The following is a 25,650-nucleotide window of genomic DNA, read 5'->3' on the forward strand; positions in this document are numbered from 1 at the left end:
ATAAAGCATAAAATATAAATTTCTGTATTCCAAAAGTATGTTTTGCCTACCAAGAAGATAAAAGATAATAAGTACCCATTAAGCATGTTACATGTGAAGAGATTGGGATAGGGAGATATGAAGGACCCCAAATGGTATGAGGCTTCATAATAGCATCCAAATACCATGCTGAAAAAATATTGGAATAAAGTAATTATTGGTTATTTTTAAATATGTTATATCCACTCAGCAGTGGCTCACAGATACCTTGGGACAATTAGTTGAATGCATTATTGCGATAGGAAAACTGAGGAAAATCCCTGTATTATTCCTTCTAACTTCTCAAAAAGTACAGGATTGTGGAGGAAGCAGTAAGATTCCTGAAGATAAATAGAATAGACCATGCATTGTCATGCAACTGGAAGAATGAAGGCTTAGAGTAACAATTTTGATATGTGTCTACCAGCATACCAACCTGTATTTTTAAAAAACAAAATGAAACTGTACAAAAAGTATACTGATATTAGCCATCAATTATGAATATGTTGTCTTTTAGTTTAAAATATAATAACATGGGTATAAGGCTGAAATAAGGACTTTGAGAGACTATCTAGTCCATTCTCACTAAAATATAAAATAAAGTAAGCACTTGGAGGAAAAATTGAAATATGAAATGACTTGAATGTACAAAATCCAGGAAGTCACAACTGTAACAGCACACCCTCCTCGCTGAGCTCCATTGTTCAGACACCACCAAATAGGCCCACGTGTTCTAATACCATGACATAATGGTGAGGGAGGGAGAAACCTGCTCTGAAGGTTCAAGCTTTCCCTGGATTTTTCGAACTTTGGTGGATGAATTTAAGTCCATACCTTAATGCCATTTGAGCACAATTCCTGTAATTTAATGCAAAATGATTTTAGGTTAGAATTTGGTAGAAAATAACCGAGTCCTTTTGGCTGCTACTTCCATTGGAAAAAAAAAAAAAAAAGCTTTATCTTAATTAAAGTTTAATTAAGGATCACGTTTGGCAGTACTTTTCACACCGATCTACACCAGCAGATTTTCTAGGGCTTAACTTTATCGTGCAGAAAATCCTCTTTTATTACTCCCAACCTGTTGTAAAAGCTGTTGGCACAGGGCAATGGCTGCTTCATTCAGAGGCCTTGTTTGCCACTGGAAATATCCCAAGTCTCTAGAGAGAGCACCACAGTGGTTCAATTTAATATCTGTCCTATCACTACAAGACTCTAGCTCATTATTAATGATACTATTCATTAATTTCTTGTTGGGCTGATGTTGTTATTTATTAAAATATTAAAGAAAGCTCCTGAGACACATGTATAATGAGAGACACCTCAGTTTCATGAGCTATACCAGCTGAAGGAATGAATGAATACACTGCAGATTTACCCACACTACCATACGCCATCTCTGCTCATTAGTCCTGCTACATCTCTGAGTGACACTGTAAATTCATTTTGTGCACTGTCCAATCAGAGCATAATACAAATGTGGGGGCCCTTGTTTTAATGAGCCATTCCTATGCAAAATGAATTGACTACTGTCTAACTCATCTAATCTGCCTGTATTTTGGGGAAGGGCTGAATTGCTTATATTTATATGGGAAATAAATAAAAGTTGACATATTTTTTCCCTTTTCAGCCTTGCATTTGGAAAATTTCAACATAATAAATTCTCCATTTTAAAAACCTGCCACCTTAGTTAACTAAATCCCAGCATGACATTTAAATGTGTGATCGTCGTATTTAAAAAAGCCTAAACAAGCAGCTTGTACACTGCAGTGGTCATTTGATGGGTGTTTGCACATGCATTCAGGTGCAGCTTACAGAAATTCTGAGGATCCTTGATGTATTTGCTCACCCTTTTAATACATGGATATTTAAAGACATGCTTTAAATGTGATAAAATATATACAGTAATAGAAGGGGAAAATACAAGACAAGGCACTAAAAACAAAATAAAGCAAAACCTTGCAAACATTTTAGGAATTTGAATCTAATTCTGTTTGTTGGAGAAGACAGAAATCTCAATATTTGGTCTCTCTTTTCTATTCACTAAGTAAACCCAGTGAAATCTGCATAACAATCTGAAGGTAAAGTTTTAATTTGTTCTATGTGGTTTGTTATCTTCTCTCCTATGAAAATGATGGCTGTGGTGAAGAAATAGTTCATTGTTTTGAAGGGATTAGCTGAGCATAATTGCAGCCTGTTTTGTTCCCTCTTTTAATAATAGATCCTCTCCATCCATATTTAAGGGAACCTTTTTGTGGGGCTTAGGGGCTAGTTTCAAAGCCTTTCTAGATACCTAGTAGGTCTTTGGTCTGGCCTGTTTGTTTCAGAGAGGCAAAAGCACATTACATTTCTATGGTGCCATAGAAGGGATAAAATTGCATAATCTCTAATCTCATTCTAAGATCAAACTAGTGCTAGTGTCTGATGCTGAGAACTGTATTGTGATAATAATAAAATCTTCATTCCTTTGCTTTATGATGGGCAGCTAGATGGCACAGTGGACAGAATGCCCAGCCTGGAGGCAGGAAGCTTCCTTTTTCTGAGTTCAAATCTGCCCTCAGAAGTTTACTAACTGTGAGTATGGGCGTGTCACTTAACCCTTTCAGCCTCAGTTTCCTCATTTTTAAAATGAGCTGAAGCAGGAAATGGCAAACCACTCCAGTATCTTTGCTAAGAAAACTCCAAATGGGGTCATGAAGAGTCAGACATGACTGAAAAACTGCAACAACAACAACTTTGCTTGATGGGTCAGTACTTAGCCCGAAAAGAGATTGTATTTTTCCCTGTATTGTTGTTTACCTTGGCAGATTCTGACAGACAACTTTCTTTTTAAAGTGACTATTGTCACATGGTTAATGTGCTAAATAGTTGTTACCTATTCCACTGGGTCATTTTTGTTCTACAAAAGTGAATAATATGGAATAAAGTAGAAATGAATTTGTGTGTGTGTGTGTGAGAGAGAGAGTTATGGCAATATATCCAGGAGGCCTCTACACCTAGATACCAAAAATGAAACACTGGATGTGGTATGAAAATGTCAGTTTCTTGGTCTTTTGCAAGTCATGAATATGTGAGTTGACTTCAGGATTTCTATGACTTTGCTTCATGAAGACTGAATGCAAAAAAAAATTCTTTTCTCTAAAGCATTATTCTTCTAATCCTCATTAAGTCATATGGAATCTCCCTATATACAGCCATAAGCTGGAAGGAGGATATTGATAAAGAATAAAAAATGCTAATGGAATTCATAAATAAAGTGTTCATCTGTGCAGAAGAATAAAACTATTGTGGTCTCTGGAAAAGGTCTAAAGATAGCAATCCATCAAGGGGACGGAAGAACTTTGGGATGAAGGAAGGCTGGATATCAAGAATTCCAGTCTGGAAAGATGAAAGCTAAGAGGAGGTATGATCAAAGTTTATCAAAAACATGAAGGCCATAGATAGGGTTACCATGAATATAGTCACCAACTCTCTGAATGAAAGAAGTAGTAATACCTTGAAGCTGATTTAATAACAAATGACTATTACTGTAGATTTGGAAGGGAACTTTAAGGCCCATTTTAGTCAATTACTTCATTAAAAACACACAAGCAAAACAAACACACACACACAAAAAAAAAAAAAAACCCAAAACAAACCCTGAGGCCCAGGAAGTGACTCTTTCAAGGTCCTCAAAAACGTCTAATTAGTTATAAAAAAGGATGTGCTAGAGCCAGCTTGTAAGAACCAATTGTTCAATTTTCAGTGTGAGCCTTTACACTTTGGAAATTGGCAAATAATGTTGCACCAGAGCTTGATTTATTGTTTTGTTGATTGTTTATACTTAAGAAAATGATGGAGGAAATTTTAATAATGAAGATTAAACTTAATGGCATGTAGTATATTTCTGGGGAGCCAGTTGTTAAACATTTACCAGCAAATGACTAGTTACAAATTTAGGTCTATTTTCTATAGTAATATAGAACTCTTAATCCTAAGAAATGGTACAGGCTAAGAATGTAATGATCTCTATGTTTGTACAGTGCTTTATGGTTTTCAAAGCAGTTCTTCTTGCATTTTCTCATTTGATACTCACAATGACTCAGGAAAGTAAGCATGGTAGTTATATTAGCCCCATTTTAAAGTCAGAAGTGAAGAGAATCTATCTGAGGTTTGGAAAGATTTAGTGACTAACCCAAGGTAACATATCTAGCAAGTGGGCGAACCAGGACTCCAAAGCAGGTCTTCTGACTCGAATACCATACTCTTTCCACTAAATATTGAAATAAATTTATAATAGGAAATCTGGGAATTTGGAGGGAAAGTCCTCAACCTTTTAATGTTTATAATAATTATAGAGGGCAGCCATGCATGGCTACCAAAATTATCTTGAGTCCACCTGTGATAAGATTTTATGTCTTATAGACTGAGTATGGCATTTCTTGTATTCTCAGGTTCCTTATATTCAGCATGAGTACATTTCTAGCTAGGTGGTACAGTGGATAGAACACTAGGCCTAGAGTCAGGAAGACCCAAGTTCAAATCTGGCTTCAGACTAGTTGTGTTATTCTGGATAAGTCATTTAACCTCTTTGCTTCAGTTTCCTATGATGTAAAGTAAGGATAATAACTGCAACTTCCTCTCAGGGTTGTTGTGAGGATCAAATAAAATAATATTTGTAAAGTGCTTAGCATGGTGCCTGTTGAATAGAAGGGTACCACATAAATGCTTATTCCCTTCCCTTGCCTACATGTTCATTATTACTACATTTAAATTTTCAAGTTATAAATAATAAAGCAAGAGAACTAAAGGCAAGTTAGCATCTGAAATCTCTTTAAAAAACCAATGATTAAAGTTGTCATTGTAACAAATGTTTCTAATAAGGGTCTAATCTTCAAGAGGTGTAGGCAACTAACAGAAATAGGTAAGACCAAATATAGTCAAACTGTTTTCAAAATAATCGTTAACTGTTGACAAACATATAAATTTCCCAAATAAATTATACTAAGAGAGCTTGGAATCAAAATAACCTTAAGATTTTATTTTATACTCAGAAAAATGGCAAAAATGAAAAAAAAACTGGGAATAATCAAGGTTAGGGGGACTGTAGAAAAATAGGCAAATATGTGCACTTTCCATGGAGTTGTGACTTTGTCCAAACAGTCTGGAAAATAGTATTTAACTATGCAAAGAAAGTAATTGATGTGATCATACCTTTTCATTGACAGATTCCAGTGATAAATATATACAGCAGAAATGTCAGTAATAAAAGCCCTACATGTACCAAAATATTAATAAGAACATTAAGAAAATCTAATACCTAGAAACAAAGTAGATGACCATAAGTTGGGGAATAACTAAACAAGTTGTGGTCCATGAATGTGATAGAATTTTACTATGCTGTAAGAAATGATGAATATGAAGAACTAAGAGAAGCATGGGAAGACTTATATGAACTGATACAAAGTGAAGTAAGCAGAGCTAGGAAAACAACATATACAGTGACTACACTCTATATGTTGTGCAAAAAGAAAGAAAAACAAAATAATTGAAATTAAATGCTTATTTATAAATATATATATGTGCATATGTGTATATGTATATATTATATACATATGTGTGTGTGTGTTTGTGTATAATAATCAAACTTTGCCTCTAAGGAGATATATGAGAAAGTACTTCCCTCCCTTAACTTTCTCTAATTTTTTTTCTCTTAAAAATTTTTTTTTATCAAAGCTACAGTTTTCTTTGAGGGGAAGACAGGAATACATTGAGAAATGTAAGTGATATGAAAGTAAAAAATACCAATAAAATATTTTTTAAAAAGGCAAAATATCAAAATCTGTGACTAAATAATAGATTTCATCATATAATATTCATCACTGTTTAATTGCATCAGGAAGAGTTTGAGACTAAAATTGTAATGTTTGCCTAGGATAGCACTATTTACTAAAAAAAAAAAAACAGCAAAAACAAGGGGAAGATGGTAAGAGAAATCATGTGTTATGTTTTTCAAAGCCTTGATCAGGTAGAATTCAGAGTGATTTAACATCTAGCATCTTCATATTTCTCATTTAGCAAACTCCAAGAGAAGAGGATGAGAAGTATGCCCTCAGTTAATACCAGAAAAGCTCTTGTAGTTTTCAAATGAATCTTTACTGCATGACGAGTCAAATATAAATTTTGCTAGTTCAGTAAAAATTCAGGTGATCCCTTGTCTTTACACCCCATTGAAAAAATCTCTTACCTTACTTAAATCCATATTAGAAACTCAAGAGCTCCAGAAACAAATATCAGAGTAGGATAACTTTGTTCCTCCTGAGTTTAAACTGTGAGGAGTTGTTATACACTCTTCACTTGAGCAAGTCCCAGAATATACAAGCCTTTATTAAAGTAACTATCCATGTCTCAGCAGATAAAATAACTGTTATAAAATATCCCAGTGGACAAGATTTAAGATCCTAGTAGAAATCCAGGGAAGGGGAGGATGAAAGGAATATGGTAAAGTATGGTTTGTACACAAAAGTGTCAGGGAGAAAGGATATTAAAATGAGCTATGGAAATAAGATGTGTATTTAATAAAGTCCCAAAGATGCTTAAGTATGTATCAATTCAATGCATTCTTCAGAAACATTCCCAATAAGCCAAATCAGATACTTTCACATTTCTTACCGTGAATATTATCTTAGTTATTTTTTCTGACCTTTGGAAATTGACCACCATTTTTTATTTTGTAAATTATTTTTCTCATAGCAGTAATTCTTCAACATGTACTTGGTAATGTCTTTGTTTCATGCTGTGGTAGAGTTTTTAAAAATGTGGTTTATTTCACTGCAGTGTGTAATTGATAGAGAGTTGGTCTTGGAGACAGGAAGACCTGTGTTAAAATCCCACCTTTGACATAGCCTGCATGTATGACTCTGGGGAAGACACTTAATATATCAATGTTCTAGACAACTCTTTGACTATACATCACAAAGAAGGTACCAGTGAACATTGAGAGAAGAGGTTTCCTAATCAGGAGTTCCCTTTCCTATTGTGTGGGAAATTGAAGGTAATTTAATTTTTTTCCTTACCAGAAGGAGTACCCTATACATGAATCCTGGCCTACTCCACCCCTACTCCCAAGAACACTCATACACTTGGAGTGATAAGCTAAACTTATTTTCAACAAATTTTACCTAGCTAAACAAATTTGAGAATTTTAAGATCCTAGGCAATAATGAGTATTTAAAACTTTTTATTGAAAAGAAAGATTTTATTATAGAGCTCTCTCTTGATAAGGAAGAAGTCATATGGGCTACCTTGGCTCTTCCCCTCCTTGATGTTGAATCTGATTTAATAAGAATTCAAAGGAGAAATTCACTTTTTAAATAAGGTTAAAAGGCAAATTACTGTCACTGACACATGGGCAAAGATTTTGCTCTTTGAACGAAGGGAAAGGGAATGAGCTTTTTATGTTCCTGAAACATTCCTGAAGACCCTTGATTTGCCTCTATAGAAAGTAATAAAGCTTCGTCAATAACTGTAATTCCTCGAGGAAATGCAGTAGTCTTTAATTTTAAGCTGCTGTATTTGTAGGTGTATCTGAGAAAAGAAGGCAATTACAGCTCTATGTATGTTTACCATCTCATTAGCATTAGAAGGAAAAAAATTGAGTAGCAAAAGAAATAGATGTGGTTGTGGTTTTCTAAATTTTAAAAGAGCCAGTTAGTCAAGATTTGACTGGGTGGCACCTAAAAAAGTCAACTTGCTCATTTCCTGAAGTTAATAATTGTTCAGTTTCCTTATTTGTTGTAAGAAACTGAACTCTTGCTTTTTATCTGCTAACTCAGTTGTTTTCAGGTCTGTTTAATTATGGGAAAGGTTCTAAAGAAAGGTTACAGAATGTTGAACCATAAGTCACAAAGTCATGTTCTACCTGGCTTTACAGAGGTGAAGGTATTGTCGCTCTTTGAAATCATCACTGAGTGGGAGATATTATCATCTCCGCTCCCTAAAAGGAGAATGCATGGAAACACTAGATGATTTGCTAAAGTCATTCATAGTCATAGAATTTGGCATGGAGACATGAAATGATAGTAATGGGGTTGACTTCAACTATTCGGAAATTTTCTGAAGCTTTTTTTTCTGTCAGACACAGAGTAGCTGATAAATTCTTCATGATAATGTACTTTTTCAAAAGGTGGAGAAAGTAATGAGAGGAGTTTGATTAAAATCAAAAGGGTTGGACAAGATGTTGAGAAGAAATATTAGAAACCTTAAGAAGAAGTGAACACTTGATCTTAGAATTTGCTTTAGAGAAAGAGAGGAAAGGCAGGGATATTCTAACATATACCTTATTTTTAGAGCATGTTAAAAGGTTCAGATAAAAGATGAATAACATGCCATCCCATGCTATTTTAAAGGGGAAGCTGTCCCAAAAGGGATAAGAAGCTTTCAAGCATATACTTTGTAAGACACAAAGAATGATCCTGTTGAGGAAACTCTAGAGACTAGTGTGTTTATCCTGTATAACTTTATAGTCTCATCTGCTTAGATTTTAGAAAGACATAGACTGACCAAGGATATGGGCAGGAGATGAAGGACTGGCATAAAGAATCAGGTACAGTCCTATAAGAATAGTGTTAGGAGTCTTTAAGTTGACAATATCATTCATATAGTATTTTAAGGTTTACAGAGCCCTTTACATATATTATCTCATTTAATCCTCACAACAGCTCTGTAAAGTAGATGCTATTATTACCAATTTACAGATAACAAAACAGAGGCTGAGAGGTTAAGTGACTTGCCTAAGATCACACAGCTAACAAGTATCCAAGGCATGATTTGAACTCAGGACTTCCTGATTCCAAGCGTAGCCAGCCACTAACCAAAAACTAGTTGCTTCAAAATTGGTGACAAATGCTGACAATTAAAAAGACATTTAAAATCTACATTGGCAGTAAGATAAAGAACTAAGAAGTGATAAACTTTGCTTCATTTTGATACAGGTAGGACTGTTTCTTAATCTTAATCTATTAATACCACTCTAGGTAGCTACTCAGAGTACTTTATCCGTATTAGCCACCAGGTGGCACTCTAGACTGAATTCCTCCCCCCTCCTTCCCTTTCTTCTTTATTGGGCATATGCAAACAAAAGTCATTGTGTTGATCAAGTTAGGAGGTGTTCAAAACTTAATCAGTATCTTCTAACACCTAGCAGTTGGGTGAAATTCCAGTGTTGCCAGCCTTGGCTTTTTTTCCATTTCTTTCCCTGGCTTTCTAGGGATATGCATAGATATGAGAACTCCTAAATCTTCCATAACCTGGCCCCCATCCGATGAAATTTTAATCGCTTTATTAATTTCATGTGACACAAAAGAATTACTTATTCACATGTAGATTAAATGGAATCTGTATTAGAGTGAAAATAAAATGATTACAACTAGCTTTGAAACTCCCTTGTGGTAGGTAATCAGCCCCTCCTCCCAAATGAGGTCTGAGGGCTCTGCCCCAGACTCTGCCCCACCCCACACCTTCCACCCCTGCAATCTGGTCTTCTATTCTTGGTTTTCTACATGTGTACTCAAAACTCTGTTGGTAGGGAATTGTGAGCCAAGTATTTTCCACTAAAAGGTAAATGGAGTAAGGTGGCCTCTTTCTTAGTTTACCATATTTGACTCTAAGACCCTAATATTTTCTAGGGCAACTGAAAGAACAATTACACACAGACAGAGAAACACAGAGAGACTGAGAGAAAAGAGAAAGAGATACAGAGAGAGAGAGAAAGGGAGAGAGTGCATATTGGGTAATGATTTTTTTGGTCCTGGTAATCCATAAACCAAAGACAGATACAAACTAGATGTTGGTATTGTGCATATTCCTTCTATGTCTATAATGACAATGATGGTAAAGTGAACAGAGCATGTCAACAATCACACAGTTTTTAGGCATTCTATAAATATCATTTTGACTAATGTTAGTTCCCTAAATGTGAACTATTTGTTCAATGACCAATGGTTTGAGATAATATTCAAGGACCTGATATTCTTAGCATAAATGAAACAAAACATAAGGCACTGCAGGGTTGGCTCATAGATTTTACTTGAAGACAATAAAGAAGTTGGAAAAGCTTATTCTATGGTGCCCTCAAAGGAAATAAACATAATTTCATGGGATAGTCAGCCGTTTTACCTTATTGTGTTCATTATGAATACAAGAACACTGTGAAGATAATTACAGTTTATTCTCTAGCATCTGTTGAAAATGATGGAGAACTAGACAAATTCTGTGAACAACTGGATAAAAATCTGCAAACCAAGCAAACATATGCCTTGACAGTCAATGAGTTTAATGCAAAGCTGAGCACAGGAGAGAATTACAACAATATATATTGGAAAATATGGTTCAGGGTTGAGAAATGGAAGAGGGGAAATTCTTTTAACCTATTCAGAAGGCTTATGATTCTTATATTTGGAAGAGTTTCTTTAAGAGGAGCTTTGGAGGGCCCATGGTAAGTACACAAGAACAAGGCAGAATTATGAAAAAAATGAAATAATTGGTTGTATCTTAATAGATAGGAAACAATGATCTCTTTGCAGCCAAACCACAGGCTCCTTTGAAAGCATACTCAAGTACATATTTGTACACAAAGTGCTTTCTTTTGTAAAAATGTTTTTATTGATGTCCTTCATTTTTTTATATCACCATAAATTTCCCCAGGATCTCTCGTCCCCCTCCTCCCAGAAAGCCATCCCATGTAGCAAATATATTTATTGTGTTGGGCAATGAGGTTAAGTGACTTGCCCGGGGTCACACAGCTAGTAAGTATTATGTGTCGGAGACCAGATTTGAACTCAGGTCCTCCTGAATCCAGGGCCGGTGCTCTATCCACTGAGTCACCTAGCTGCCTCTAGGAAATATATTTAAAAACAAGGAAAGAAAAGAAAAAATAGAGGAAAAAAATGAGCATAACTGAATAATATATCAAAAAATCTGAAAATATGTACAACGTATCAAACTCATATAATAAAATTCTGCTGCGATCTGCCCAGTCACCAGCACTCTTTCCCTCTTGAAATTATTTTGAATTAATTGTATATATTTTATATTTACTTATATATATGCTGTACCCCCTTCCACTTCAATAGAACATTAAGTTCCATGAGGCTAGGGACTGTTTTTGTCTTTGTACCCTGATTATCTAGCACAGCCTGGAATACAGTAGATTCTTGAAGGATATTTGTTGAATTGAATTGGGTTAGACCAAATCAATATTTGCTAAATTGAATGAGTAAAGATAGGTAGATTTGGAATTGGTTTAAGGACCAAAACAAAAGAGTCAATGCTATAGGCCAGTGACAACTTGGAGAGAAGCCTCTAATACAGTGATACCAAGATTTGTCCTTCCCCTTATGCTATTATTTTTCCCTCAATGATTTGAGGTAAAATATAGATGACATGTGGAATTTTCAGGTTCTTACCCTTCGTCTTTGTACTCATAGGGACCCCACCATGATTCAGGCCCTCATACTCTCTCCTGGACTATTGCAATAGCCTTCTAATTGATATGCCTTTCTCAAATTTTTGTGTCCAAACCACATTTCACACAGGCTCTGAAGTGATTTTCCTAAAGCACAGTTCAGACCATGTCACTCTTCTGTTCGGAATCTTCAGTGACTATACCTCTAGGAACAAATACAAACTCCTTTGTTTGGCATTTAAAATCTTTTGCAACCTGGCACCACTAGGTATCTTCAGTTTGTATTGCTTGGAATAACCTTATCCCAGGTTCTCCTCTTATACTTCCTTTTTTTTAAAATGATTTTTAATTAATAAAAAAAATTTCTCCTACAAACCCTCTCCTATGATTTGAAAAAAAAAAACCCAGAATCTTGATAACAAATGTACATAGGCAAGCAAAACTAATTCCTATGTTGGCCATTTCATCTCTCTCTCTCCCTTCTCTCTCTCTCTCTCTCTCTCTCTCTCTCTCAAACACATACACACAAACATTACCAAACTGTTATGATGATTACTAATTTGTTGTACAGTTTGAGATCTAGTCCTATCTTGACCCTCTTCTTTCCTATTTTAAAAATTGTTGTTACTCTATTGTATTTTTACATCAGTATTCCTTCCTTTATTCCTTCTCAGACAGTTATCCCATATAACAAATAATATTTTAAAGGAAAAAACAAGAGGAAGAAGAGAAAAAAATCAGCAAAACTGATCCATGTGTGAAGAGTCTGAAATGTAATCAATGTTTTATACCTACCCATGTACCCTTCACCGCTTCTCGTATCTATTCTTAGGGGCTATGCTTGTTCTTTGTAATTTTATAATATTCACTTGTCATTGTTTTGTGGTAGTTATTCTTTCCATCTATACTGTTGTGGTCATTGCATATTGTATTTATGGTTCTGCTTACATCACTCTGTATCCATTCATTTAAATCTTTCCATTCTTCTCTGTATTCAACATATTTGTTATTTCACAATGAAAGGTACTGTGTATTTCATTGCATTAATACATCACAAATTATTTAGCCTTCTCCAGTTTATGTGCATTTAATTTGTTTACTGCTCTTTGCTACTGAAAAAAGTGCTGCTATAAATATTTTGATGTATATGGGGCCTTTAAAAAAATCAATGGCCAGGGGCAGCTAGATGGCACAGTGGATAGAGCACCAGCCCTGGAGTCAGAAGGACCTAAATTCAAATCTAGCCTCAGACACATGATACTCACTAGCTGTGTGACCCTGGGCAAGTCACTTAACTCCAATTGCTTTACAAAAACAAACAAACAAAACAAACAAAACAAATAAAAAATCAATCGCCTCTTTTGGATATGAGCTCATAGTAAGTACAAACTTATTAGAGCAATCTCTGGTTCAAAGGGCATGACCAGTACAGTCAATTTATCTGTGCAATGCTAAATTACTTGCTAAAATGGTTGTACTGATTCATAGCTTTTATGATGCACTAGTGTGCCTAACTTCCCACAATCCCTCCAACATTGCAAATTCCTATGTTTTTTCATGTTTGTCAGTTTACTGTCTGGGAGGTGAAAACTTATGGTCATTTTAATTTGCTTTTCTATTGTTCTTAGTGATTTGGAGCTTTCTTTCACATGGTTATTAATGGCTTTTGATCATATATACATGCATACATGCACATATTATATATGTACACATACACACAATCATTAAAACACACACATGTATATATGCACATATAAATATTTAATATAAATGTGTGATATTTAGATATAAATATATTTTATATTAATATAATAAACATATACATATACAATTTACATATACATTTATACATATAAATATAGAAGTCTCTACATCTTGGATGTCAAACACTTGTCTAAGAAATTTGACACAGATTCCTCCCCCCCCATCTTACCACTTCCTTTCTTAACCTAGATGCATTTTGTTTGTATAGAAGACTTTCAATTTAATGTAATCAAAATGATCAGTTTTATCTTTTATAATTACCCCTATCTCTTCTTTGATTGTGAATTCATTTCCTACTCATGTGAAATGTGAAAGTTGTGAAAGAGATATAATTTCCTTATCTTCTAATTTTTTACAGTAGGAACTTTAATATTAAGAACACATATCCATTTAGAACATACAGTGGAGTATTGAGTAACAGATTGGTCTTGGCTTAATTTTTACCAGACTACTTTCCAGTTTTATCAATAGCTTTTATCAGATAGGTTTTTCTTTCCTAAGCAATTTGTGATTTCCATTTTAATCAAACTCTGGATTATTGAATTCCATTGTTTTTGGTTCTCCCCTTTCTAATCTGTTCTATTAATCTACTCCTCTATTTTTAAAACAGTAAGAAATGATTTTGAAATCTGTTTCTTTATAACATAATGTGAGGCCTAGAAATACTGTTACTCCTTCATTTCTATCATTTTTTTTCATTATTTCCCTTGATTTCTTAGATTTCTTGTTTCTCTAAATAAACTGTTTGTTATTTTTTTAAAGGAACACTCCATAATTGAATCTATACAGGTTATTTTATAAGCTTTGGTAGTCTCAACCAAAAAATTTTTATGCATTCTGAAGTTATTTGAATGGGATTTCCCTATTATTATCTCTTCGGTTTTGTTGTTATTATATAAAATGCTATTGTTTTTTGTGGGTTTATTTTGTAGACTGAAACTTTGCTATAGCTATTGTCTCAATTAATATCTTACTGATTTCTTATCAAATCACCATACCTTTCTTTTGCCTTTAATTTTTTTCTTTTCTTATTGCTATTGTAAAAATGTCTGAAATTATAAAAAATACTAAAGGGGAGAATAGGCATCCTTGCTTTAATTCTGTATTTATTGGGAAAAGTTCAAGTATATCTCCTTGGCATATGATACTTACTTTAAATTTAGATCGATACATATTGTGATATATTTTTTAAATGTCCTTCTCTATTCTTGTGCTTTGTTGGTGTTTCTTGCTGGTGTTGATTTGTGTGTGTGTGTGTGTGTGTGTATGTGTGTGTGTGTGTGTGTGTGTGTGTGTGTATTTTTTAAGCATAAACAAGTGTTCTTTGTCAAAAGTTTTTTCTACCTCCATTGAGATAAACATGTGGTTTTGGAATTGTTTTGTTTTGAATTAAATCAATTATATTGATTATTTTCTTAATGTTAAACCATCCTGGCATACTTGGTACAGCTCAAACTTGGTAATAATGAATGATTCCTTGAATGGATTGCTGTAGTTTGTTTGAAATAATTTAATATTTTTGAACCAATATTCATTAATGACATTGATTTATAGTTCTCCTTTCTGTTATCATTCCCTGGTTTAGGTATTAGGACTGTATTTGTTTCATAAAAAGAGTCTGGTAGAGTGTCTCCTTTCTTAATTCTTATATTGAGCAGGTTTTAAATTCACAAGGTTGGAAGAAAATGACTAGTTTTACATTTTGTTGATCAAGTGACATCTTTTTCATTATTTTGCTGTGATTCTTGACCTATTGTTATTCTAGATGAATTTTGCTTTTTTCTAGCTCTATAAAGTAATGCCTCACTATTTATATTGGTATAGCATTGAAAAAGTAAAATAATTTAGCTACTGTTGCCATTTTTATTACATTCGTTTGGCCCACCTGTGTAAAATTCATACATCTCCAATTATTTACCTATGTCCTTATTTCCATAAAGTGTTTTGTGGCATTCATATAGTTCCTGTTTGTTTTGGTAGGTAGACTCAGAAAGATTTCATATAACATGCAGTGATTTAAAAAAGGAATTTCCCTTTCTACCTCTTCTTATTGAGTTTTGTTGGTAAAATACAAAAATGCTGGTGATTTGTATGGAATTATTTTTGCATCCTGCAAGTTTTGTAACGTTGTTAATTGTTTGAATTATACTTCCATACTATATGGAAAGTGATACTTCTATCTACTCTTTGCCTTTATTTATCATCTCAATTTTTGTCACAGTTATAGCTAGCATTTTCAGCCCCAAACTTCCACCTCCAAGTCCAAGTCGGTTGTTTTGATAGTTAATACCTCACATGTTCTTCTGATATTTATGACTTGATTTTGCTCTAGCCTAGCTTTGTGAATCATTAAGTTTTCTTAGTTCTGTCTCTTCCATTGTTCTTTTAAAGGTGTCTAGTGCTTTGTTTAGTTTTCTCTGTTTTTTAAGGCATCTATCCTCCCATTGAGTCTTTTGATGAGATCTCAATCTAGAGATATTTCTTATTCAATTTTTTATAATAGGCCCTGCAGACACTCAGATGATTCTTGTGTCCACTTATTACGTATGTTACTCTGGGCAAGTCACTTAACATATTGTCGTCTTTGGTGACTTCCCAGACCATAGCTCCCTCCCCTGGTCTATATTCCCCTATGTGTCTACTCTCCCTTTAGAAATCAAGCTCTTCGAGGAAAGAGATTTTCTCTGTTTTGAATTTCTCTCTTCAGTGTTTACTTAGCTCAGTGATTTTCATCATCTTTTTTTAACAAGTGATTAATATAGAGTCTTCATTCATAGGTATCTATATCATTGCATAATCTGTTTATATCTTCAGCATCTATGTTTATTAATATCTTTACACATGCATTATATCTTTGAGAAAGAACATATGTTAACATTATAGGTCTTTAAATCTAACGTATACCCTTGAATGACATTTCTCTATAGCTAGTGCTTACTCGATGGTGTCAACAAAGTGGCAAATTTATAGTAACTTTTGAAATAAGCAGCAAACAATGAATGAATTGTGAGAGCTTTTTGACCTAAACTACCTAAAACCTAAAGGAAATAATTTGCTAAGAGAAATAAAAGTGATTATTATAATTGAATGTTTTTTGAACTGCAACTGTTGAGGTCTCAGGGAATCTGTTGTGAGGGTTAATAACTCTTCAAGAGGGGGAAAATGTACCTTCAGCAACCTGCAGGACTGTGAAATGTTTCCAAGTGTAATTTTCTTGACGTTAAAGTTGGGGTTATTAAGGTTCACTTGACAGATAAAGTTTGCTACAATTTTCTTGGTCTCTATGATAAGATGACAAGATTTCTAATTTACAAAACCAGGACAGCATATTGGGGAGCTGTGAACCATGCTCTGGGGAGATGCAGAGGTACTTTTGACTCTTCCCTTTCATATGGATCCATATTTACAAAGACATTTGAAAGCACTGGCCTTGTACTGCACAATGTCAGAGTTGTGAGTTGTTGTGCTTTGTTTTTTTTTCATTTGTGTGAGAAACACACATTTGTGTGTGTAAATGGTTCATAATATCTTCATTATACCATGAAATGCAGGGGTACTTGTTATTAACAGTATCATTATTAACTGTCTTTAGCCTTATAAAAATAAAGTTTCATTTATATTGTTCAAGGTTAAATCATTTGTATTATAAGCTCCTGGACCAAAGTGCTGTTGTTAAAAAAAAATTTTTTCTAAATAAGATTTTTGTTTCACAGTAAGAAAAAGAAATAGAAAATATAGTACTAGAGAGCAATACTTCATTTAGAAATGTTTTTAATAAAGAAAAACTTGCAAAATGACAGACAATATTAAATTGTGATCAGTTGTGGAAGGACTTTGATAAAAAATATAACTTTTCAAGGAGATCTAGACTGAAATAAAATCTTGAAATACAGACAAATTTGTGATACTTCCCTTTCTGAGCAGTCAAATGATCTGAATGGTCTCCTGCATTTGTTATTTAATCTTAGGAAAAATCACTGTTTGTTGCTTAGTCACTATATCAAATATTCACATCTGAACCACCACAAACAACAACAAAAGTCATTATTTCCTGTTTAGCTGCCATTGTCTCACACCTAGGTCTACAATACCTTAGCCTTTTGAGGTATTCAGTAGAATGTATTCTCTTTGTAGGCATGTCCTGATTCATTTATTTAAAAAAAATATACCTTTAAATTTATATTGCATTGATTTCCAAATATATTACTGTCCCACATCATCAGAAAGCAATCCTTTATAAAAAAGACTAATAAAAGGAGGGGAAAACAGTGTAGCCATGCAACAAATCTGATAGGATATGAAGTAGCTTACACCCAAAGATCTCCATCTCTGCAATGGAAGAAGGTACATTGTCTCAACTCTTTTCTAGAGTCAAATATGTTCATAACAATTATACACATTCAGTTTGTTTCTATTATTTTTCAATTTACATTGCTATAGTCGTGCATATTTTTTCTTAGTTGTGCTTACTCTATCAGTTCATGTAAACCTTCCCATACCTCTTTGAATTCTTCATATTTGTCACTTTTTATGCCTAGTAATTTTCCATTGCTAAGACATTTACCAAAGTTTGTTTAACTATTCACTTATTATTGAATACTAATACCTAACAATTATAAAACTATGACAAATAATAGTGGGGAGTGCTAGTATCCTTGTTTTGCCACTATGCTTATTGGGAAAACTTCTAATATTTTCCCATTGCAAATAATGAATACTTTTTGTAAATGTCTACTTTTAACTACATTAAAAATGGCCTTTGTTATTAGGGTTTAGATTTTTTTTTTGCATTTATTGATATACTCATGAGTTTTGAGTTATTTTTATTTTTAATGTGATTATATTTTTGCTAGTTTTGAGCCATTCTTGCATTACTAGTGTAAAATAATCAGTTATAGTGATTTTTTCCCCCCAAAATATATTGCTGTAGCTTTTCTGGTTGGATTTAACTTTACACTTTTACATCATTATTCTTTAGTGGGGTTAGTCTATGGTTCTTTTTGTTTTTCCCTTCTATCTCTCACTGAAATAGCTATTAGGCCATGTTTGCCTCATCAAAAGAGTTTCCTAGTTTTAGAAAATAATTCAGTAAAATCGATATTAATTACTCTTTAGATACTTGATAGAATTTACTGGTAAATTAATCTGGACCAAGGACTTTTTTTTTTCCTGTAGCAGTTCTTTTATAGTTCTTTTATTTTATTTTCTGAGCTTGTGTTAATTTAAGATACCTATTTATTATTCTGTAAATTCTAGAATTTATATTAAATATTTAATTATATATACATGTATATCATATTTACACATTATAAATTTTGCTAATATATAATTTTATATAATTATATAATAATTTCTGACAATTATATTTATTAATTCTTGGTTAAGATTCCACCTTACCTTTTTTTATTTTGGCAATTGGATTTTATTCTCCATTTTTATCAGGTTGGCTGATGGTTTATTTACTTTATAATCTGTTAAAAACTAGTCATTAGTTTTGTGTGTCATTTCTAATCTTTTTGTTTTTCATTCTATTTATATCTCTGATAATTTGCGAGATTTTCTATTTTGTTCTTATTTGGGGTTTATTTGTTGATTCTCTAAGTTTTTAAAATTATATACTCTGTTAATATCTATTTTGTTGATATATATTTACAAAGTTATCTTTCCATCTGAGAACAGATTTAACTGTATCATAGAAATTCCAGCATGTTTTCTAATCATAAACATTCTTTTTGACTGAGTTATTATAATTTATATGATCTATTCTTTGATCATCTCATTTTTCATGACATCATTATGAAACCTCCAAATTGTTCTGGGTCTTTTGCCTGTATTTTTTATATTAATTACTATCCTTTGTGTGAGTCAGGAACTACAAAGTATGTGTTTAGTGTTTCTACTTTTTTAGATACATATTTAAAATCTCTCTGTCTTAGCAAATTATCTGTTTTGGTAAAGGCAGTATGCAATGCTGAGAAATATGTATATTCCTTAGCGTTCCCTTTCTGAAGTAATATATAAGCCTTTTTCTTCTCCTTTGCATAGTGAAATATTTGCATTTATTAATGATTGTAAAGTTCACAATAAAAATATTTTAAAAATAATTAGTAAGAAATAAAATTAGTTCTGTTTAGACTATTATTTGATGAAAATTAAAGAGAACTAAGGAGTTTAGAACAATAGAATCCTCAAGAAATGTATGGGGCTGATGATTTCAAGGGAACTTAAAGAATCAGGAAAATATGAGGTACTGAATGCTAAATACCATGATTTCCCATAATTACATAAATATATTTTATGGAATAGATATCAATCCAAACTTGTGGTAGAGAAAAGTGAGATAACAAAGAGGAAAGGATCATGTAGTAGGTGATGCTTTAGCTCTGAAGTGAAGAAAGAAGAAAATTCTATGAGAAGAAGGTTGAAAAGGCAATTTGTTATAGACCTGGGGCCTGACATGGAGCAAAGACATGGAGACAAAAGATGGAGCACCATGTGTGGGGGACAGAACAAAAGCCAGTTTGGCTGGTCACAGAGTTTGGAAGGGGAAGTAATGTATAGTGAAGCTAGAAAGAAATGTAGAGACCATGTGATAGAGTTGCTTTAAAAGGTAATTAGAAGTGTTTGTTTTTTGTCCTAGAAGCAATAGGGAGGCACTAGAATTTAATGATTTGGTAAAGATTTAATTAATGATTAATGATTTGGTTAGATTTGCCTTTAAGAAAACTCACTTTAGTATCTATGTGTGGGACAGCCTAGAGTTGAAGGAGAATTTAGGCAGAGATTAGGAGGTCATTGAAATAACTTACATTCAAGATAATGAGGCCTGTGCAAAAGTGGTGGCTGTGTGAATAAGGAAAAGGGGTCAGATGCAAGAGATATTGCAGAGATAGAAATGACAACATTTGGTACCATTGGAAATGCAGAGTGAGTGAGAATGAAAAATTGTTTTAAACCTGGGATACTGGAAGAATAGTGGTGTCTTTGACAGAAATAGGGAAGTTTAGAGCAATTGTGCATTTGGGGAGAAAAGATAATAACTTTGAATGGGATGTGTTGAGCTTGACATATCTCTAGGATATCCAGTTTGAAATACCCATTAGGTAAGTAGCTGATAATGTGGTGCTGAATCTCAGAGGAGAGAGCGGGCTAGATGCATACATCTGAATCATTTGCACAGACATTATAGTTTAAACCCATGGGATCTGGGGAGAGAGACACAGAGAGAGACAAACAGAAAGAGACAGAGACAAAGAGACAGAGATAAAGGAAGGGAGGAAAGGAGGGGTGGGCCAAGAACATAACTTTAGGGGACATCTGCAATTAGACAAAAGAGAGATGAACAATTTAAGTTAATTTAAGAAACATAGGTAAGATTAAAAGGATGGCATTTGAGGGGAGTGAGTGGAGAAGAGAGGAAAGAGTCTGTGGGAGGAGATGAGCAGCAAATTAGTGTAAGAAAAATTAATTGCAGGCACAAAGCACTGACTTAAAAACTCAAGTCTAATAATCATTACTTTAAATGTGAATGGATCAAATAATTCAATAAAACAAAAAGGCAGCAAAATGGATAAGAAACAAAATCAATTTACTACACACATGAAACATATCTAAAATAAAGACATATATACAATGAAAATATAAAAGTGCAATAATAATCACTATGCATAAGATGATTAAAAAAGGAGCTGTTATTTTTCAGACAGGAAAAATAAATATTTATATTGTCAAGAGAAAGAAAGAAACTACCTTATGGTTAAAGGTACTATAAAAACTAATCCAGCAACTAAACAACTATGTACCCAGTAATGTATTGTCTTAATTATAAAAGAAAGTTTAACTGGATGGCAAAAAAAGACATGTAGACAGATATTAATTGCTGGACTTTAATGTTCCTCTGTAAGATCTGGATCAATCTAAAAGAAAGATAAATAAAAAGGAAAATATAGAACTGTACAAAGTGTTGGCAAAGGTGAAACTGAAAAGTCCACTCGTTTTAAGTGGAAAGGGAAAAATCATATATTAAGCACTTACTATGTGCTAGGCATGGTGCTAAGCACTTTACAAATGTCTCATTTGATCCTTATAACAATTCTGACTGTAGATGCTATTATACCTATTCTACAGTTCAGGAAACTGAGGCAGTCAGAGCTTAAGTGAATTGTCCATGGTCGCAAAGCTAGGCAGTGTTTGAGGCTGGATTAGAATTTAAGTCTTCTTGACTCCAAGGCCTGCACTCTATCTACTGCACCACCTAGCTGCCTCTACATTGTTTCACTTTTGCTGTTGTTGTTGTTGTCTGTATGAATCTATACCATCCTAAATAGATGGTTATCTACACACTGCTTGAAGACTTTGAGAGATGGGAAACAGACTACCTCAGAAAGTAAACTAGTCTTTTTTTTTTTTTCAGACAGCTCTAATTGGTTAGAAGCTCTTCTCTATGCTTTATTGAACTGAAGCCCATCTCCCTATTACTCCTCCCTTTTAAGTAAAATGTAAACTCTAGGTGGGTAGGAATTGTATCATTTTTGCCAAGCATAGGGCCATGGCCATAGTAGACATTTAATGAAAATGTTTTGATGTATCCCCACTAAAATAAAGAAAAATAGGCCTAAATCCTTATCTGCAGGACAGTATTTCAGATATTAGAAGAAAGTTGTCTCTCCTTCCGTAAATTTTTCCTCTAGCTTAAGCATTCCAAGAGCCTTCAATTAAGTCTTTCATGAGATTGTTTCAAGTATTTTCACCAATTTAGTGGTCTCCCTCTGAGTTTGCTCATTTGTCAATGTCTTTCCTAAGGTGTTTGGCCTCAAGCTGGACACAATACTCCAGGGGTGGTCTGTCCAGTACAGAGTAAAACAAGATAATTATGAAAATGGATAATCACCCTCTTTGTCAAGGATATTTAGCTTCCATTAGTATAATCTAAAATTGCCTTTTTCCCCACAAAAGTCATACATACTCTGTTGCTTCTTGATGGCTTGAAGTTGAACTTGGCTTAGTAAGGGCAATGTCAGTGGAGTGTAAGTTGTGGTAGGTTCTAAAAGCTAGAATAACTTAAAATGCAGGCCCAGTGACATTGTGTCTGCTATAGGAAAATGACACAAAACAGACTTAGAACCATACTTTTAACAATAATAACACAACTTTAAAACTTAGAAAGCACACAGTGGGACATGTACTAGATTTGGAGTTAGAGAAACAAATTCCAGCTCTGCTATTTATTACCTTTGTGACCTTGATCAAGTTACTCAACCTTGCTGGTCAACATATCTTTATCTGTAAAGTAAGAGTTGAACTAGATACAGGTAGCTTCCAGATTTAAATTTATGATCCTGTGATCCTATGATTTTATTTGAGTCTCAACTCATCCCAGGAAGGTGACAGTTATAGATATTATTAGCCTCTTTTTTACAGATGAGGAAACTGAGACTGAGAGATTGCCATTTGTCTGTGATCACATAGTTAGTAAGCTTTAGAGGAGGGATTTGAACCAAGGTCTTTCTGACTCCAAGTCTAGCAATCTATGCACTCTACCTTTCTGCCAAGCTACACACAAAGAAGTTCATCACTAAACTGGACACCAGATGGAAAGAACTTTTGGCTATCATAACCCATAAAAAGAGGAAAAAAAAGCAAAATGAACTTCAGTCCTGCCTGGCATCCTTTTCCATCCACAGTGAGAATGATGGTGGGGAAAGGGACAGAGAGTTCTAAGGAGCCTGCAACTTTTAGAAAGTACATAAAGAAACAAAAATTTAATTGTCGGTACTCTGCCTGATTTTTGTCCAACAAATCAACAAGGTGATAATATTGAAAGAACTAAACCACTTTAAGAAAACAAGAACACATAAAAGAAGTTGTACCTAAAAGGAAGGTTGCCTTTACTACTTCTCCTGTAAGGGCAAACGTTTAAAAAAAAGGAAAAAAAATAGAAAAATGGTAGAGAATAATAGCTAACATTTATATAGTGCCTACTACATGCCAGACACTCTACTAAGTATTTTACGTGTATTATCTCACTTAATCCTCAGAAAAACCCTGGGACATAGGTGTTATAATTATCCCCATTTTGCAGATGAGAAAACTGAGACAAACAGGTTAAGTGACTTCTCCAGGGTAACATACCTAATAAATGTCTGAGGATGGATTTGAAGAACCAAGTCTCTCCACTGCACCACCTAGTTCCCTGTAGATCTACAACTGCAAAAAAGGTCATGTAGTCCAAACCTCACATTTTACAGATGAGGAGACTTAAAGTCAACTGCTTCAGGCAATCTCAATTCTTTCTTTTTTTTTTTTAATGGAAAATCCTCCCCTGATGGGGCAGAACTGAAAGAGGTGACTGAAGAAAATCATACCTGAAAGGAAGAGTTGGAAATATGGCTTACCACCCACGGGATGGGGCAACCCAACAAATAGCTAGTTCTGCTCACCAAATCTTTATCTTCTAACCCTCACACTGCTAGAATCACATAAACACTCTTTTAGAAAGTGCTAGATCTCAAGAGAGTAAAAATATTTGGTTATAGGCATTAGCAATTATTTTAGAATCAGATGTTAAATAATTTGCCCAAGGTCACAAAGTAATGATTGGTAGAGTGAACATTCAAACTCAGGTCCTACGTTTCTTTACATTACAACACCGCTGGAGAGTTTCATTTTGTTCTTAAAAGCAACAAAATATTATTTAAAGGAGCATGATCATCTGGTCTTGTAGTGCTTTTGACGTGTACAATTAAACAGACCAATGTGAACACCATTGTAGCTTATGAACCAATATCCATTGTAGAGAATAAAGGAATAAAGAGATTCTGTGAAAACTTGTTTGAGACTCACCAATGGTCCTTTCCCATTCTTATGGAAAGTAGCAGAATGGAAATTTTCGCATAGTGAGGGCAGAATTGTAAGAGCTCCAAGCAGTATTCCGCTGTCTCAAAATGGGAGAGAACAGGACTGTGAAGCTTCGGGGAGCCCCTGCCATAATCGCCAAGACCAGGCAACTTCCTATGTGGTACTACGAGGAAAGAGAACGGAGGGCAGAGGATAGAGCTATGACTAAAATATCAGGGCTTCATGATTCAGGGATGAAGAGGAATATAAGCTAGATAGAGGGATGCAGAATGTGTATATACATATATATGTATACACATACCTATCATATCTATCACTCTTCATATATATAACATTGCATATATATATAAAACACTCTGCATAGATAGATAGATAGATAGATAGATAGATAGATAGATAGATAAATAGATAACAGTGCTATATAGAACCCTGAGAATTCTACACTTCCGTCCTCGATCTCTACCCCAACCTTCTCATTCTGTTTCTAGCGAGGGAAGGAGTTGCTTTACCTGTCGTTGAGTCTGTTTACTTTCTTTTTTGCCACCTTCTGTGAGGTTGTTCCTCTTAGATTGTGGGGGCAGTTATTAATGTATTGATTTGTGTGTGTGTCTTTGGGGTAAAAACCAAAAGGAAAGGAGAGGCTATATGGGTGGTGTGACGTATTCAGCGAGAGAAGAGGGTAGATACTTATTTTTCATGACTGAGTCTGGGGGAGTACTTTTTTATTCACTGAAACATCAATGTCTCCTGTATCAGGATGATATTTGTCTCTCCCAAATAGTTTGTCAAGAATGTTATTTCTTCAAACTTTAATTAGGATCCAGTCATCCTCCTAGATGTCTTTAACGTCTTCACAAGTACTCTCAGGATGGGCTGTGGCAACACAGTTGAAGATGATGAAAATGTGGTTTTCTGTCCCGTGTGCAGATCACTGATGTTGATAAACTTTTGATTAATGGGCTGTACAAGTCAGCAAGCTTTAGGGGTTGGAGGATATCCTTCCCTGAGTCCTTGCTCTCCAAAATGGTGGCTCAGGATGGCAAGGTGAGCAGTTGGTTACGTTTTGCACCGAGGAGGTGAGACAGCTGTAAAAGGCTGAGGATCGGCAGTTGGTCTGAGTGGGCAAAGGAGACCAGAGTTCTCCCCGTTGGTGATGCTCACGCGGTCCCCAGTGATGCATACCGCGGAGGATTAGCTGTGTGCGCCATCTCCTAAGTAACTGCGGTCAAAAAAAAGCTGCCCGCACTTCACTATCTGCTTCTCCGACTTGATGCCCAACACACCAACTGAACCTCACCTGGATCTCATCTACTGGCTTGGTCTGGAGAAAGATGCCTCCCCAGTTCCACTCCTCGCTTTCCCACTCTATCCCCCCAATGCACACTTAGCTGTCTAGAGAAGTGGTGTGTGTGTAGGGGATAGTCAGTGCTGATGCCGGTGCTTATGCCAAAATGTGGGTACAAGCAAGGGCTCTTGCTTCATTCAGTCGAACTGGAATTTCTTAATTGATCAAGAGTAGCTGTTGGTTCTGCAAAGGTCCAGGGCATGTCCTGAGAAGTTGATGATATCCT

At 34.4% G+C, this 25,650-nt stretch overlaps 1 pseudogene; it reads right to left on the minus strand.

Moving 5' to 3' along the window:
* The window catches only part of LOC114045801, a 68,641-nt pseudogene extending 43,382 nt beyond the window's left edge, over positions 1–25,259 (minus strand).
* Positions 25,260–25,650: the final 391 nt, after the last annotated feature.

This window comes from Vombatus ursinus, unplaced genomic scaffold, assembly GCF_900497805.2.
Source record: "Vombatus ursinus unplaced genomic scaffold, bare-nosed wombat genome assembly UNPS02014779.1, whole genome shotgun sequence".
NCBI lineage: Eukaryota > Metazoa > Chordata > Mammalia > Diprotodontia > Vombatidae > Vombatus > Vombatus ursinus.